Genomic DNA, 18,006 nt, shown 5'->3' on the forward strand with positions numbered 1-18,006 from the left:
CAAATTGTTTCCTGGCAACAAAGAGAAAACAAGGAATTTCACAAGGTGGTATTGTTCCTTGATAATTCTTTAAAAAGGGCAAACAAAAGCATGCTTGTTCTGGTTTAAACTGTAAATGTTGAATCTTTCTGGAATGTGAAGTTTTTAGTATATTTGTCTGTTTATTGCTTTGAATAAAGTGAATGCCTAGATGTTTGGATATAACTCCACCTTCTTAAACAAATGCTTGCCATGCTTGTTCTGTCTCCGAAAATAAAAGAAAAGTTTGAACAAAAGTAACTTGGCTAAATTAGTGACAAATCAAGTAGAATTAAGTGGTGGTATGCATGCTTGATTGTTTAGTCAGATCACTGGAATTAGAGTGTAGAATTATCATTCTTTGTGTAGAAATTGAAAACTGTCTATGGATCTTGATGAATAAATGTCTTTGGCCATGAAAAAAAGAAAGAAAAAGAAGAAGAAAAAGCCACTGAAAAAGGGCAACCAAAAAGAAAAAAAATTGAGAAAATAAGCTAGGTACCAATGGTTTGAACTTCTGAGATAAATGCCTGTGGTGTTTATGTATTAAGGATATGCTTGGATGAATAGGTTCTGAGGAGTGTTTCAACACTTGGTAACTTGGGTTAACTAACCCGGGATTATCAACCAAAAGTCCATTATCAAGAGCAACCTAAATACAAAACATTTAGTCACACAAAGAGGTGCTGGGCACCAATGTCTCAAGAAGAAATGTGAACTAAAATGCCTAAAGTGGATATGTGTAGTGCACTGATAAGAAAAAGAAAATGCCAAAGGCTTGTGCAACACATGACACTAAGCAAACAAGGAGCAAAAGAAGCTCTAAGAAAAAGAAAAGAAAAACAAAGAAGAGAAAAGTGCCAAAGACATAAGAATAACAAGAGGCCATAGCAGTGTTTGATGGATGCAATGAAAAAGTGATAATCTTACCTGATAAGTATGAAAAAGTGATGCTGCAACTTTCTGCATAAAACCCTTCTGATGAACTTCAAATGCTTGCTAATATAGCCAATGTAATTGCTTTCTGTTTCATACTTTCTTCTCAAATAACTCAGGACTTGCTTAGGGACAAGCAAGTATTAAGTTTGGTGTTGTGATGCCAAGGCATCTTAGGCTAGTTTCACTAGCATTTTTCTGTTAGTTTTAGTTGTTTTATGCATTTTCTTGAGCTTAAAGTAACCAAAAATGGTTAAAAGAATAACAAAGCAATGAACCATCCAAACAATATGATTTTGATGCAATTTTCATGAGTTTTAGTTATATTACTTGAATGCTATGAATGGAAGATTTCTCATGAAATTTTGCAAGACTTTGATGCATTTGTTTGGATGATTTTAGGGAAGAAGAGGCTAAGCAAGGAAGCAACAAAATCAATAAAGGAAGCTTGAATATCACATGTGGAGTTTAAGTTCCAGTTTAAGCCTAAACTGGAGCTTAAACGCCAGAATCATGAAGGCTAAGAAATGCTGGAATTGAAGTTTAACCTCCAGTTTAACCTTAAACTGGAGGTTAAACGCCAGAATGAAAAGTCTCACCAAAGAAGCATTCCACGTTTAACCTCCAGTTTGACCTCAAACTGGAGGTTAAACGCCAGAATGATAATGCCACTCAGGAAGGAGTTCCACGTTTAACCTCCAGTTTAACCTTAAACTGGAGGTTAAACGCCAGAATGGGAAAAGCACCAGGGAGCCATTTCCACGTTTAAGCTCCAGTTTGACCTCAAACTGGAGCTTAAACGTGTTCGACCAAGTTTCCTCCTCCAGGGTTGCTCTCTCCATTTCCACGTTTAAGCTCCAGTTTGACCTCAAACTGGAGCTTAAACGTGTTCGACACCTCCAGGGCTACCCTTCTAAGCTTCCACGTTTAACCTCCAGTTTAACCTTAAACTGGAGGTTAAACGTGTTCGACCTCCAGGATGCCTCCTTCCATTTCCACGTTTAACCTCCAGTTTAACCTTAAACTGGAGGTTAAACGTGTTCGACCTCCAGTGCTGCCCTTCCTATATCCACGTTTAAGCTTCAGTTTAACCTTAAACTGAAGCTTAAACGTGTTCGACTACATGACTCTCCAGGGCTGCTTTCTTCCATTTCCACGTTTAAGCTTCAGTTTAACCTTAAACTGAAGCTTAAACGTGCTTCTACAAAAGGCCTCACTGGAAGTGTCTGGCGTTTAAGCTGCAGTTTAAGCTTAAACTGCAACTTAAACGCCACTCTTGGAAAAGGTTTCTGGACCAAAAATATTGTGGTTTAAGTTAGTATTTGAGCACAAACATTAACTTAAACTTATTCTGGTATGAAACCCAATTGAATATCATGGTTTATGGGATTGGGCCTGAAGGATTGATGAGTTTGAAATCTCAATTTATTGAGTCATGTGTCATTATTTGATTATCACTAAGTTGGCTCAATGAATGTTACAGAATTTGGATCAACAGCCTCATCAAGATTATGGATCATAAACCCAAGGCAAAAGGAAAGCATGGAGAGGCCTCAAAGCCCAAGAAACACAACAGAAGCTCAATATAGAAAGTGTATAAATAGGATAGAATTTAAGTTAGAAAGGGACTTTGGAACTTTTACCTTCACTTTTAGCTAGTTTTCATATCTTTGTAATTGAATTCAGAGCTATAACTCACTAAACCCCCTTTCATTGGGTTAGGGAGCTCTATTGTAATTCAATGAATCAATAATAGTTTTATCTTCTTCTTCAATCTTTTCTCTTGAATTTTGTTAGAAAGCTTCTCGATCTAATTCCATTGGGTAGTTGTCTTGGGAAAGAAACTACCCATAATTGGAATCCTTCGGAACCTTGGGAAAGGAATGGAGGATTCATGCTAGAGAAGCTTTCTCACAGTGAATTGGATTGGGGTTTGGATGGATATTGTGACATGTAATCCTACCAAATTGTGGTTCATGAAACTGTGTGGTATAATCAGTGATCGAGCATCATCTCTTCTTATGAACATTTAAACCAAGGGATTGGGAATTTGTTCATTTTTAGAGAGAATTGGTGAGCCAAGGGATTGGGATCCAATCATATAAGATTGCCAAGCAAAATTCAATGAACGCATTGCTTGAGGAAGAGATAAACATGTTTTGATTCGGAGATCTCAATATCTCCTATAACCCAATGAATCCCCCAATTCTGATTTCCATCTTCTCTTTACATTCTGCAACTCAATTCATGCAATCACCCCCATTCCTTTTTAATTTCAGCAATTTACATTCTGCTCTTTAATTCATGCAATTTAAGATTCCGCCATTTCAATTCCTTGTCATTTACTTTTCCCGCCAATTTTACATTCCGCAATTCTCATCTAAATCTTGATTCCGCTCAACTAGAACACACTTCCAATCCGAATTTCTCACTCAACCAATCCTTGTGGGATTCGACCTCACTCTATTGTGAGTTTTTACTTGACGATAACCGGTGCACTTGCCGGAAGGAATTTTGCCGATCGTGCAATTTCCTAAATCGTAGCATAACTAGTTTATGCGCATCATGGAACAACCCTCAGCATCACCCCCACCAGCATAAGGAGTCTCTCAAAAGCAAACATATACAAGGCATACAAGTAATACACAATTAAGAAAATAAGTAAAGCATTTAAGTCATGTAGCATATAGGTACAAATAATTCAATTAGGCAAACCGAATCACAAAGTGCATACTCAAACAAATAATACAAATGCTCATGATGCATGTCTGTCCTGTGGCCAATGAACTCATCTGTCAGTTATACAGGAAAACCCGATATGTTCGGTAGTGAACCCTGGACAGTCCCTGTGTACGCACATCCCTGAGAGTTATTCACATACATATTCATTCATTTACCATCTCATTAAGAAAATAATCTGGAAATTTAAAGTGTCTTGCTAAATTTTGCGATGGAGGATCAACAGAGTATCGAGTCTCGACCTGGAGCAAGTGAGGGCGAACTACTACATCTACCCAGGGAAACTTGTATCTCAGATATTTAAATGCACATGCTATTTAGATCTTTAGATCATAATTCATCAATATCACATCTCCATCAATCATATCTCATTCAGCATTATCATTGCCTCATTAATTCAATTGTTCACTTTGCAAATCTCCCTCAATATCAATCTAACTCCCTCCATATGTTTGCTCTTATTCGGAAGCCTAAAAACTAGCTATCAGATCTTAAACAGGGGATTATAGAGATGAAAAATCAGGCTAGATAAGAAAAAATAGTTGAAAACAACATTTATTGAAAAACAGGGAATTCGTGCATACACATGCTTCGTGCATACGCGTGAAATGTGCACGAAAAAGATACATTTCTGAAATGCAAGTTGTGCGTACACATGACATTGATTTTGTGCATACACATGGTATGCGCACAAGACTCGCACAAGGCTCTTTCACTCTTGTAACACCCATCATATGTACGCATGACCTTAATTTTCTACAACTTTTGCGGAATTCAGTTTTTAACCATAAACTTCAAACGCACATAACTTTTTCGTTAAAAATTATTTTCTGTCCATTTTTCAATCGTCATAAACTACTCGAACCCAAGTTTTATTTAAGACAAGTTCCACAAAATTTGAGGGTTCGTAAAATTCTAGTTTCACCTAATTATGCAAACACTCACTTTTAACCAATTCAACAATTCAAATCAATTCAAACCACTCCCTTACCATTTTTAGGCCTTTTAAACATTCAATCATCAATTTTTAACTATTACAAGCCTAATCAAACCAATTCCAATTCATTTATCACATTCATTATCAAGCAAACCATGACAAAAACCATACTCCAATTCAATTCAACTCTCCAATTCAATTCTCATCAATATTTAATATCAACAATCCCCCACAAACTCAATTCCATAATTTTACCACCAACTAGATCATACATACATATACATATATTCATTCACTAACCACATCAATCAACCAATTCATACCATTCAAACCTATCTTAAGGGCAACTAGCCTTAGTTTCATACAATATTACATATTATCTACAAGAAACCTAAACCATACTTTGGCCGATTTTTCCCAAAACACCACAATTCAAGTTTCAAAGATTCCCTATCAAATTCAATAAGTTCCAGCTACCAAAGCTTTATTCCAAGTACTCTAATTCACCAATTTAACTCCAATCAACAAGAAATTCAATCTAGTTCATAAAATTTACCACAAACTAACACTAGAGTTCACTAATTCAATAATTTACAATGGTTTAGTGGTTTCTTACCTTGCCCACTGATGATTGAGGCAAAACCCAACAATCACCCAATGCTAGATAACACTTAAATAACCAAAGACACAAAATTTCTCAATACTCAACCAAAAATATGAATCAGAATGAAAGAGAGAACTGACCAAGAAATTCAGATATCCTTACCACTTTGTTTAGATAGAATTGAAGAACTGATCACGTGGCCACCAACGGTACATCGATTAGAGCTCCAGATCAAAAGTTATGAGGAATTCAGGATTTGATTGAGTTAGGGTTTTGGTTCTTCATTCTCTCTTCTCTCAACATGTTTCACTTCCAAATGATGGGTGATGTGCTGAAGCTTTGGCTGAATGGGTTGTTAGTAAGTGGGCCCTAGGCCCCATTGGGCCCGATTCACTCGTTTTAGTCTGTTGGCCCAATTTTGGGCCAAAATCTTTAAGATTAGCATTTTAATTTGTATCCTAAATGTTTTTTTCTTCTTCAAATTATAAAATTTAATTTTCTAATTTCCTTCGCTCATAATTAATTGATTAGTTAATTATTTATTAAATAACTGGGGTTTACATCCTACCCACCTAATTAGGAATTTTTTCCCCAAAATTCAATCACTTGAAAATAAATGCGGGTAGTCCTTCCTCATCTTTGATTCGAGCTCCCACATATGTTCTTCTACTCCAACTCGGTGATGCGTGAGCATCTTATACCCTTTTTCTAGTTATTTTTATATTGTTTTTAGTTAGATTTTATTTATTTTCACTTGATTTTAGTACAAAATTTACCTTTGGATGATACTTTGAGTTTTTTTGTGTTTTTATGATTTTAGGTAAAATTCGGAGCAGTTTGGAGAAGTTTGAAGCAAGAAAGGAAAATGCTGGCAGCATCCCCACTGGGCGCTGAATGCCCACCCGGCGTTTCATGCCAGCAAGGGGCACAAACCAGAGACATGTGCTTCCTCCTTGGGCGTTTAACGCCCAAACTGGCGTTAAACTCCAGTAGCATCCTGTTTCACACCTCTTTGAGCCTCCAAGTGGATTTTTCACCTCTTAGTTTTATTTTATTTTCTGTTTGTAATTTTTATTTACAAAATAATATCTTTTAGGTCTAGAATTTATTATTAGGTTAGTATTTAAAGGAAAAGATCACTTAGGTTTAGGATGATCTTCCTTTCGCACTTTTTAAAAAACCTATTTTCTCTATAAGTTATGAGCAACTAAGCCTCTTGGTTAAAGTTAGGAGCTCTATTTATTTCTATGGATTAAGATTATTCTTCTTCTATTTTAATATATGTTTGATTCAATTCTAAGGTGTTATTTTCATTCTTAATCTTATGAATTGGGTGGAACAGGAGCATGACCCTTTTCTACATGAGTTCTTGTGATTCTCGAGAGAGTTATCTCGCTTGAACTACAGCTTTAAAACACTCCTCCTAGACGGCTAATCACACAACTTGATGGGGATAAGCAACATCTATTCAGCCAAGATTGGGGTGATTAGGGCCTTTGTGTTATAAACTAGTTTTCTGAACTTCACCCTCCAATTTGAATTGAATGACCACGGGAGTGGTGTTTGATGAGGGTTATAGGAGATTAAATCACTAAGGGATTAGGGTTTAATCACTTACGATTTGCCATAGAATGAATCATTCATTGTTAAAATAGTTAGCATGAAGTTTTAATCCGAAAAGATAAACATCTCCGAGACCTTAACTAATTTCTCATCATTGTTTTTCACTAAACCTTTAACTGCTTTTCTTTACTTGCTTGTTTATTATTTTTATGTGTTTACAACGATAACAACTTTCTTTTACTGTTTGCCTGACTAAATCCAACAGGATAACCATTGCTTGCTCAGTCCGACAATCCTCGTGGGATCGACCCTCACTCACCTGAGGTATTACTTAGACGACTCAGTGCACTTGCCGGTTCAGTTGTGGTTATTCCAAAAATCCGCACCAAGTTTTTGGCGCCATTGCCGGGGATTGTTCGTGATTGACAACCACCAGTTGTTTTGTTACTTAGATTAGGTATTTTTAGTTTTGTTCCATTACTTTTTTTTTAATTTTCGAATTTTTCTTATTTAATTATTTTTCTTTATTTTCAAATTTTTGTTTTAATAATTTTCTTTTTAATTTCAAATTTTAAGTTTGGTGTCCCTTTAGTATTTTTTCCTTTCTTTCTGAATTTCAAAAATTTTTAAATCCTTTTCTTTTTAATTTACGAAAATTTTTAGGTTAAAATTTATATTATTATTTTCAAATTCCTTTGTTAATTATTTTATTTTGTTTTATTTTTATTTTTTTTGGATAATTTCACTGGGATTCTCTATACTCTGACATAGAGACTCCCACTTTTTCTTTGTTTCTTGTTATTTATGAGTAGGAACAGGGACAAAGAACCCCTTCTCGAGTTTGATTCTGAACCTGAAAGAACCTTGAGGTGACATTTGCAATAAACTAAAGCCTACAAAGCCGGAGAGAATCTCAAGGAAACTTTTGAGAAGGAAGTTGAAGAGAGCACTATGGCAGCTAATAGAGGGAATCCAAACGCTGAAGAGCAAGCACGAAAGGTGCTTGGCTCATACACTGCACCCACACCTGACTTCTATGGGCGCAGTATATCTGTACCTGCCATTGGTGCCATAATTTTGAGCTTAAGCCTCAACTGGTCACTGATGAGCGGATAATTTATACGCTTTTTGACATTGTTTTTAATATGTTTTTAGTAGGATCTAGTTACTTTTAGGGATGTTTTTAATAGATTTTGTGTTAAATTCACATTTCTGGACTTTACTATGAGTTTGTATGTTTTTCTGTGATTTCAGGTATTTTCTGGCTGAAATTGAGGGACTTGAGCAAAAATCAGACTCAGAGGTTGAAAAAGGACTGCTGATGCTGTTGGATTCTGACCTCCCTGCACTCAAAGTAGATTTTCTGGAGCTACAGAACTCGAAATGGCGCGCTTCCAATTGCGTTGGAAAGTAGACATCCAGGGCTTTCCAGAAATATATAATAGTCCATACTTTGGCCAAGAATTGACGACGTAAACTGGCGTTCAACGCCAGCCTTCTGCCCAAATCTGGCGTCCAGCGCCAGAAAAGGATCCAAAACCAGAGTTGAACGCCCAAACTGGCACAGAACTTGGCGTTCAACTCCACAAATGGCCTCTGCACGTGCAACACTTAGGCTCAGCCCAAACACACACCAAGTGGGCCCCGGAAGTGGATTTATTCATCAATTACTTACTCATGTAAACCCTAGTGACTAGTTCATTATAAATAGGACCTTTTACTATTGTATTAGACATCTTTGGACGCCTGGTTCTTAGATCAGAGGGGCTGGCCTCTCGGCCATGCCTGGACCTTTCACTTATGTATTTTTAACGGTAGAGTTTCTACACTCCATAGATTAAGGTGTGGAGTTCTGCTGTTCCTCAAAGATTAATGCAAGTACTACTGTTTTCTATTGAATTCCTCTTATTTCGCTTCTAAGATATCCATTCGCACCCAAGAACGTGATGAAGGTGATGATTATGTGTGACGCTCATCACCTTCCCCCTTATGAACGCGTGCCTGACAAACACTTCTGTTCTACATGAATTAAGCTAGAATGAGTATCTCTTAGATCTCCTAACCAGAATCTTCGTGGCGTAAGCTAGAATGATGGCGGCATTCAAGAGAATCCGGAAGGTCTAAACCTTGTCTGTGGTATTCTGAGTAGGATTCAATGATTGAATGACTGTGACGAGCTTCAAACTCGCGATTGTTGGGCGTTAGTGACAGACGCAAAAGGATAGTAAATCCTATTCCAGCATGATCGGGAACCGACAGATGAATAGCCGTGCCGTGACAGGGTGCGTGAGCATATGATTCACTGAGAGGAGGGGATGTAGCCACTGACAACGGTGATGCCCTTGCATACAGCCAGCCATGGAAAGGAGTAAGACTGATTGGATGAAGATAGCAGGAAAGCAGAGGTTCAGAGGAACGAAAAGCATCTCCATTCGCTTATCTGAAATTCCTGCCAATGAATCTACATAAGTATCTCTAACCCTTTTATTGTTTATTTTAATCTAATAAAGTATCATGTTTAAATCCGCCTGACTGAGATTTACAAGGTGACCATAGCTTGCTTCATACCAACAATCTCCGTGGGATTCGACCCTTACTCACGTAAGGTATTACTTGGACGACCCAGTGCACTTGCTGGTTAGTTGTATCGAAGTTGTGACAATTATGAATTAAGATCAGAGCACCAAGCTTTGGAGCCATTACCAGGATTTGTTAGAACCTGGAGATCACAATTTCGTGCACCAAGTTTTTGGCGCCGTTGCCGGGGATTGTTTGAGTTTGGACAACTGACGGTTCATCTTGTTGCTCAGATTAGGTAATTTTCTTTTTATTTTCTTTTCAAAAATTTTTCAAAAATATTTTCAAAATTTTCTCATCTGTTTTCGAGAAAAAAAAAATAAAAATGTTTTCAAAAATAAATTATTCTATGGCTTCAGAATTTTTAAGAATGAATTCTAGTGTTTCATGAAGCATGTTGGAGCCTGGCTGGCTGTAAAGCCATGTCTCAATCCTTATACTCAAGAGAAGAGCTTCTTTGTCTTTCTTAGCCAATTGGCTGTTGAATGCAAGGAATGTCAGGCGTGTCATGTCTGAGTTACATACTAAAGCTTGGCTGGCTATTAAGCCATGCCTGACCCTTTGATTGGAGCTTTAGAGCATAAGATTCCTGGAATTCATATTAAAAATTTTGAATCCTTATTTTTCTTTTTTTTTTAAATAATTTTCGAAAAATATAAGTTAAAAATCCAAAAAAATCATAAAATCATAAAAATAAAAAATATTTTGTGTTTCTTGTTTGAGTCTTGAGTCATATCATAAGTTTGGTGTCACTTGCATATGCATCTTGCATTTTTTCAAAAATATCATGCATTCATAGTGTTCTTCATGATCTTCAAGTTGTTCTTGGTAAGTCTTCTTGTTTGATCTTGATGATTTTTTGTTTTGTGTCTTTTCATGTTTATCATATGCATTCTTGAATTCTTAGTGCGTAAGCATTAAAGAATTCTAAGTTTGGTGTCTTGCATGTTTTCTTTGCATTAAAAATTTTTCAAAAAAATGTTCTTGATGTTCATCATGTTCTTCATAGTGTTCTTGGTGTTCATCTTAACATTCATAGCATTCTTGCATGCATTCATTGTTTTGATCTAAAAATTTCATGCATTGCATCCTTTTAGTGTTTTTCTCTTGCATCATAAAAATTCAAAAATCAAAAAATATCTTTCCCTTTTTCTCTCCTCAAATTCGAAAATTTGGATTGACTTTTTCAAAAATTTTTAAAATCAAATTGTTTCTTATGAGTCAAATCAAATTTTCAATTTGAAAATCTTATCTTTTTCAAAATCTTTTTCAAAAATCAAATCTTTTTCAAAATTCTTAGTTATTTTCGAAAATTCCAAAAATATTTTTCAAAAATCTTTTTCTTATTTTTGTATTAAATTTTCGAAAATAACATAAACAATTAATGTTTTGATTCAAAAATTTGAAGTTTGTTACTTGCTTGTTAAGAAAGATTCAAACTTTAAGTTCTAGAATCATATCTTGTGATTTCTTATGAATCAAGTCATTAATTGTGATTTTAAAAATCAAATCTTTTTCAAAAACTAATTTCTATCATATCTTTTCAAAAAAAAATATTATCTTCTTATCTTATCTTTTTCAAAATTTGATTTCAAAATATCTTCTCTAACTTCCCAACTTCTTATCTTTTCAAAATTTGTTTCAACTAACTAACTAACTTTTTGTTTGTTTCTTAACTTTTTCAAAACCTCCTAACTAACTCTCTCTCTCTAATTTTCGAAAATATCTTCCTTCTTTTTCAAAAATATCTTTTCAAAATATCTTTTCTAACTTCCTAACTTCCTATCTTTTCAAAATTTGTTTCAACTAACTAACTAACTTTTTGTTTGTTTCTTAACTTTTTCAAAACCACCTAACTAACTCTCTCTCTCCAATTTTCGAAAATATCTTCCCCTTTTTCAAAAATTTCTTTTTAATTAACTAATTATTTTTATTTTTTATTTTTAATTTCAAAAATTTCGAAAAAAAAAAAAATACTAACAACTTTCAAAAACCAATTTTCAAAAATCACTAACTCCTTTTCAAAAATAATTTTCGAAAATTCCCCCCCTCTCTCTCATCCTATTCTATTTATTCATTCATTAACTAACATTACTTCCTCACATCATCACCAAATTCGAACCCCCTACTCTATTTGTGTTCGAATTTCTTCTTCTTTTCTTTTGTTCTCCTCTTTCTTATGAGCAGGGACAGAGAAAAAGGCATTCTTGTTGAAGCTGATCCAGAACCTGAAAGGACTCTGAAGAGAAAATTAAGAGAAGCTAAATTACAACAATCCAGAGACAACTTGATTGAAAATTTCGAACAAGTAAAGGAGATGGCAGCCGAACCCAACAACAATGCAAGGAGAATGCTTGGTGACTTTACTGCACCTAATTCCAATTTACATGGAAGAAGCATCTCCATTCCTGCCATTGGAGCAAACAATTTTGAGCTGAAACCTCAATTAGTTTCTCTAATGCAGCAGAACTGCAAGTTTCATGGACTTCCATCTGAAGATCCTTTTCAGTTCTTAACTGAATTCTTGTAGATATGTGATACTGTTAAGACTAATGGAGTAGATCCTGAAGTCTACAGGCTCATGCTTTTCCCTTTTGCTGTAAGAGACAGAGCTAGATTATGGTTGGATTCTCAACCTAAAGACAGCCTGAACTCTTGGGATAAGCTGGTCACGGCTTTCTTAGCCAAGTACTTTCCTCCTCAAAAGCTGAGCAAGCTTAGAGCTGATGTTCAAACCTTCAGACAGAAAGAAGGTGAATCTCTCTATGAAGCTTGGGAAAGATACAAACAGTTGACCAAAAAGTGTCCTTCTGACATGCTTTCAGAATGGACCATCCTGGATATATTCTATGATGGTTTATCTGAGCTATCAAAGATGTCACTGGACACTTCTGCAGGTGGATCCATTCACCTAAAGAAAATGCCTGCAGAAGCTCAAGAACTCATTGACATGGTTGCTAATAACCAGTTCATGTACACTTCTGAAAGGAATCCTGTGAGTAATGGGACGCCTATGAAGAAGGGAGTTCTTGAAGTTGATACTCTGAATGCCATATTGGCTCAGAATAAAATATTGACTCAGCAAGTCAATATGATCTCTCAGAGTCTGCATGGAATGCAAGCTGCATCCAACAGTACTCAAGAGGCATCTTCTGAAGAAGAAGCCTATGATCCTGAGAACCCTGCAATAGCAGAGGTAAATTACTTAGGTGAACCTTATGGAAACACCTATAACTCAACATGGAGAAATCATCCAAATTTCTCATGGAAGGATCAAAAGCCCCAAGAAGGCTTTAATAATGGTGGAAGAAACAGGTTTAGCAATAGCAAACCTTTTCCATCATTCACTCAGCAACAGACAGAGAACTCTGAACAAAATGCTTCTAATTTAGCAAATCTAGTCTCTGATCTATCTAAGGCCACTGTAAGTTTCATGAATGAAACAAGATCTTCCATTAGAAATCTGGAAGCACAAGTGGGCCAGCTGAGTAAAAGGATCACTGAAATCCCTCCTAGTACTCTCCCAAGCAATACAGAAGAGAACCCAAAAGGAGAGTGCAAGGTCATTGACATAAGTGCCATGGCCGAACCTGTAAGGGAAGGAGAGGACGTGAATCCCAAGGAGGAAGACCTCCTGGGACGTTCAGTGATCAACAAGGAGCTTCCCTCTGGGGAATCAAAGGACTCTGAGGCTCATCTAGAGACCATAGAGCTTCCATTGAACCTCCTTATGCCCTTCATGAGCTCTGATGAGTATTCCTCTTCTGAAGAGAATGAGGATGTTACTGAAGAGCAAACTGCCAAGTTTCTTGGTGCAATCATGAAGCTGAATGGCAAATTATTTGGCATTGATGCTTGGGAAGTTGAACATCCCTTGTTCATCAATGAACTAAGTGATCTGGATCAACTGACATTGCCTCAGAAGAGACAGGATCCTGGAAAGTTCATAATACCCTGTACCATAGGCACCATGATCTTTAAGGCTCTGTGTGACCTTGGTTCAGGAATAAACCTCATGCCCCTCTCTGTAATAGAGAAATTGGGAATCTATGGGGTGCAAGCTGCTAAAATCTCACTAGAGATGGCAGACAGCTCAAGAAAACAGGCTTATGGACAAGTAGAAGATGTATTAGTAAAGGTTGAGGGCCTTTACATCCCTGCTGATTTCATAGTCCTGGATACTGGAAAGAAAGAGGATGAATCCATCATCCTAGGAAGACCTTTCCTGGCCACAGCAAGAGCTGTGATTGATGTTGACAGAGGTGAAATAGTCCTTCAATGGAATGAGGACTCCCTTGTGTTTAAAACTCAAGGATCTCCCTCTACAACCATGGAGAGGAAGCAGAAAAAGCTTCTCTCCAAGCAGAGTCAACCAGAGCCCCCACAGTCAAACTCTAAGTTTGGTGTTGGGAGGCCACAACCAAACTCTAAGTTTGGTGTTGAACTCCCATATCCAAACTCTAAGTTTGGTGTTGGAGAGTCTCAACAAATCTCTGCACATCTGTGAGGCTCCATGAGAGCCCACTGTCAAGCTATTGACATTAAAGAAGCGCTTGTTGGGAGGCAACCCAATGTTTATCTAATTCTTATTTTTATTGTTTTTCATGTTTTCTTAGGTTCATGATCATGTGGAGTCACAAAATAAACAAAAAAAAAATAAAAAACAGAATCAAAAACAGCAGAAGAAAAATCACACCCTGGAGGAGCATCTGTCTGGCGTTCAAACGCCAGAACAGAGCATAGTTCTGGCGCTGAACGCCCAGAACAAGCATGGTTCTGGCGTTCAACGCCAGAAATGGCAGCAAATGGGCGTTGAACGCCCAAAATGGGCACCAACCTGGCGCTGAACGCCCAGAGTTGTGTGCAAGGGCATTTTATATGCCTAATTTGGTGCAGGGATGTAAATGCCTTGACACCTCAGGATCTGTGGACCCCACAGGATCATCCCAGGATCTGTGGACCCCACAGGATCCCCACCTACCTCATCATCTCTCTTTCCATTCATGATCATCCCTTCTGTTTTCCATTTACCACTCACATCCATACACCCACTACCTTCAAAATTCAACATCTCTCTCCCACCCAATCCCACCCATATGGCCGAATACACACTCCCTCCATCTCCTCCATATCTTCTTCTTATTCTTCTATTCTTTCTTCTTTTGCTCGAGGGCGAGCAACATTCTAAGTTTGGTGTGGTAAAAAGCATAGCTTTTTTGTTTTTTTCCATAACCATTGATGGCACCTAAGGCCAGAGAAGCCTCTAGAAAGAGGAAAGGGAAGACAAAAGCTTCCATCAAGGGTCTAAAGCTCAGTGGTAGAACATTTGACTGCAAATCAAGAGATCCCTGAGATACCTCAGGGGATACATTTTCTTCCACACAATTATTGGAAGCAACTAAGGGTGGAACATCAAGAGCACTCCATCATCCTTCATGAAATCAGAGAAGATCTAAAAGCAATGAAGGAGGAGCAGCAAAGACAAGGAAGAGACATAGAAGAGCTCAAGGACATCACTAAGGTGGACTCATTCCTTATTCTTACTTTCTCTGTTTTTCATTTTCTATGTTATGTGCTTATCTATGTTTGCGTCTTCATTACATGATCATTAGTAGTTAGTAACTCTGCCTTAAAGATATGAATGTCCTATGAATCCATCACCTCTCTTAAATGAAAAATGTTTTAATTCAAAAGAACAAGAAGTACATGAGTTTCGAATTTATCCTTGAACTTAGTTTAATTATATTGATGTGGTGACAATGCTTCTTGTTTTCTGAATGTATGCTTGAACAGTGCATATGTCTTTTGAAGTTGTTGTTTAAGAATGTTAAATATGTTGGCTCTTGAAAGAATGATGACTAGGAGACATGTTATTTGATAATCTGAAAAATCATAAAAATGATTCTTGAAGCAAGAAAAAGCAGCAAAAAAAACAAAGCTTGCAGAAAAAAAAAGAAAAAGAAAAAAATAGGCGAAAAAAAAAATATAGAAAAAAAATAGAAAGAAAAAAAGCAAGCAGAAAAAGCCAATAACCCTTAAAACTAAAAGGCAAGGGCAAATAAAAAGGATCCCAAGGCTTTGAGCATCAGTGGATAGGAGGGCCTAAAGGAATAAAATCCTGGTCTAAGCGGCTAAACCAAGCTGTCCCTAACCATGTGCTTGTGGCGTGTAGGTGTCAAGTGAAAACTTGAGACTGAGCGGTTAAAGTCAAGGTCCAAAGCAAAAACAAAGAGTGTGCTTAAGAACCCTGGACACCTCTAATTGGGGACTTTAGCAAAGCTGAGTCACAATCTGAAAAGGTTCACCCAATTATGTGTCTGTGGCATTTATGTATCCGGTGGTAATACTGGAAAACAAAGTGCTTAGGGCCACGGCCAAGACTCATAAAGAAGCTGTGTTCAAGAATCATCATACTGAACTAGGAGAATTAATAACACTATCCAAACTCTGAGTTCCTATAGAAGCCAATCATTCTGAACCTCAATGGATAAAGTGAGATGCCAAAACTATTCAAGAGGCAAAAAGCTGTAAGTCCCGCTCATATGATTGGAGCTATGTTTCATTGATAGTTTGGAATTTATAGTATATTCTATTCTTTTTATCCTATTTTGATTTTCAGTTGCTTGGGGACAAGCAACAATTTAAGTTTGGTGTTGTGATGAGCGGATAATTTATACGCTTTTTGACATTGTTTTTAATATGTTTTTAGTAGGATCTAGTTACTTTTAGGGATGTTTTTAATAGATTTTGTGTTAAATTCACATTTCTGGACTTTACTATGAGTTTGTATGTTTTTCTGTGATTTCAGGTATTTTCTGGCTGAAATTGAGGGACTTGAGCAAAAATCAGATTCAGAGGTTGAAAAAGGACTGCTGATGCTGTTGGATTCTGACCTCCCTGCACTCAAAGTGGATTTTCTGGAGCTACAGAACTCGAAATGGCGCGCTTCCAATTGCGTTGGAAAGTAGACATCCAGGGCTTTCCAGAAATATATAATAGTCCATACTTTGGACAAGAATTGACGACGTAAACTGGCGTTCAACGCCAGCCTTCTGCCCAAATCTGGCGTCCAGCGCCAGAAAAGGATCCAAAACCAGAGTTGAACGCCCAAACTGGCACAGAACTTGGCGTTCAACTCCACAAATGGCCTCTGCACGTGCAACACTTAGGCTCAGCCCAAACACACACCAAGTGGGCCCCGGAAGTGGATTTATTCATCAATTACTTACTCATGTAAACCCTAGTGACTAGTTCATTATAAATAGGACCTTTTACTATTGTATTAGACATCTTTGGACGCCTGGTTCTTAGATCAGAGGGGCTGGCCTCTCGGCCATGCCTGGACCTTTCACTTATGTATTTTTAACGGTAGAGTTTCTACACTCCATAGATTAAGGTGTGGAGTTCTGCTGTTCCTCAAAGATTAATGCAAGTACTACTGTTTTCTATTCAATTCCTCTTATTTCGCTTCTAAGATATCCATTCGCACCCAAGAACGTGATGAAGGTGATGATTATGTGTGATGCTCATCACCTTCCCCCTTATGAACGCGTGCCTGACAAACACTTCTGTTCTACATGAATTAAGCTAGAATGAATATCTCTTAGATCTCCTAACCAGAATCTTCGTGGCGTAAGCTAGAATGATGGCGGCATTCAAGAGAATCCGGAAGGTCTAAACCTTGTCTGTGGTATTCTGAGTAGGATTCAATGATTGAATGACTGTGACGAGCTTCAAACTCGCGATTGTTGGGCGTTAGTGACAGACGCAAAAGGATAGTAAATCCTATTCCAGCATGATCGGGAACCGACAGATGAATAGCTGTGCCGTGACAGGGTGCGTGAGCATATGATTCACTGAGAGGAGGGGATGTAGCCACTGACAACGGTGATGCCCTTGCATACAGCCAGCCATGGAAAGGAGTAAGACTGATTGGATGAAGATAGCAGGAAAGCAGAGGTTCAGAGGAACGAAAAGCATCTCCATTCGCTTATCTGAAATTCCTGCCAATGAATCTACATAAGTATCTCTATCCCTTTTATTGTTTATTTTAATCTAATAAAGTATCATGTTTAAATCCGCCTGACTGAGATTTACAAGGTGACCATAGCTTGCTTCATACCAACAATCTCTGTGGGATTCGACCCTTACTCACGTAAGGTATTACTTGGACGACCCAGTGCACTTGCTGGTTAGTTGTATCGAAGTTGTGACAATTATGAATTAAGATCAGAGCACCAAGCTTTGGAGCCATTACCAGGATTTGTTAGAACCTGGAGATCACAATTTCGTGCACCAGTCACTCTGGTGCAGCAGAACTATCAGTTTCATGGACTCTTGTAGGAGGAACCTAATAAATTCATATCTGACTTCCTGCAGATTTGTGACACAGTTAAGACGAATGGAGTAAACCCTAAGGTTTACAAGCTCATGCTCTTCCCTTTTGCTGTAAGGGATAGAGCAAAGCAGTGGCTTGATTCTCAACCCAATGAGAGCTTGGACACATGGGAGAAGGTGTTCATTGGATTTCTGACCAAGTTCTTTCCACCTCAGAAGCTGAGTAAGCTTAGGGTAGATGTCCATACCTTCAGACAGAAAGATGGAGAATCCCTCTATGAGGCATGTGAGAAAT

At 37.4% G+C, this 18,006-nt stretch overlaps 2 non-coding genes across 2 annotated transcripts in view; both read right to left on the reverse strand.

Annotated features, from left to right (window-relative positions):
- Nucleotides 1–12,087: 12,087 nt before the first annotated feature.
- Nucleotides 12,088–12,195, reverse strand: LOC148552960 (small nucleolar RNA R71). The gene has a single exon (XR_015893808.1). It is a non-coding gene; the product is annotated as a small nucleolar RNA R71 (small nucleolar RNA).
- Nucleotides 12,196–17,936: 5,741 nt separating this feature from the next.
- Nucleotides 17,937–18,006, reverse strand: part of LOC148552961 (small nucleolar RNA R71) — a 109-nt gene continuing 39 nt past the window's right edge. Inside the window, exon 1 of the small nucleolar RNA XR_015893090.1 lies at nt 17,937–18,006. This exon is cut by the window's right edge and continues 39 nt beyond it. This is a non-coding gene — a small nucleolar RNA (small nucleolar RNA R71).

The sequence above is a fragment of the Arachis ipaensis genome, chromosome B7, assembly GCF_059453495.1.
Source record: "Arachis ipaensis isolate K30076 ecotype BB chromosome B7, ASM5945349v1, whole genome shotgun sequence".
NCBI classification, from domain to species: Eukaryota; Viridiplantae; Streptophyta; class Magnoliopsida; order Fabales; family Fabaceae; genus Arachis; species Arachis ipaensis.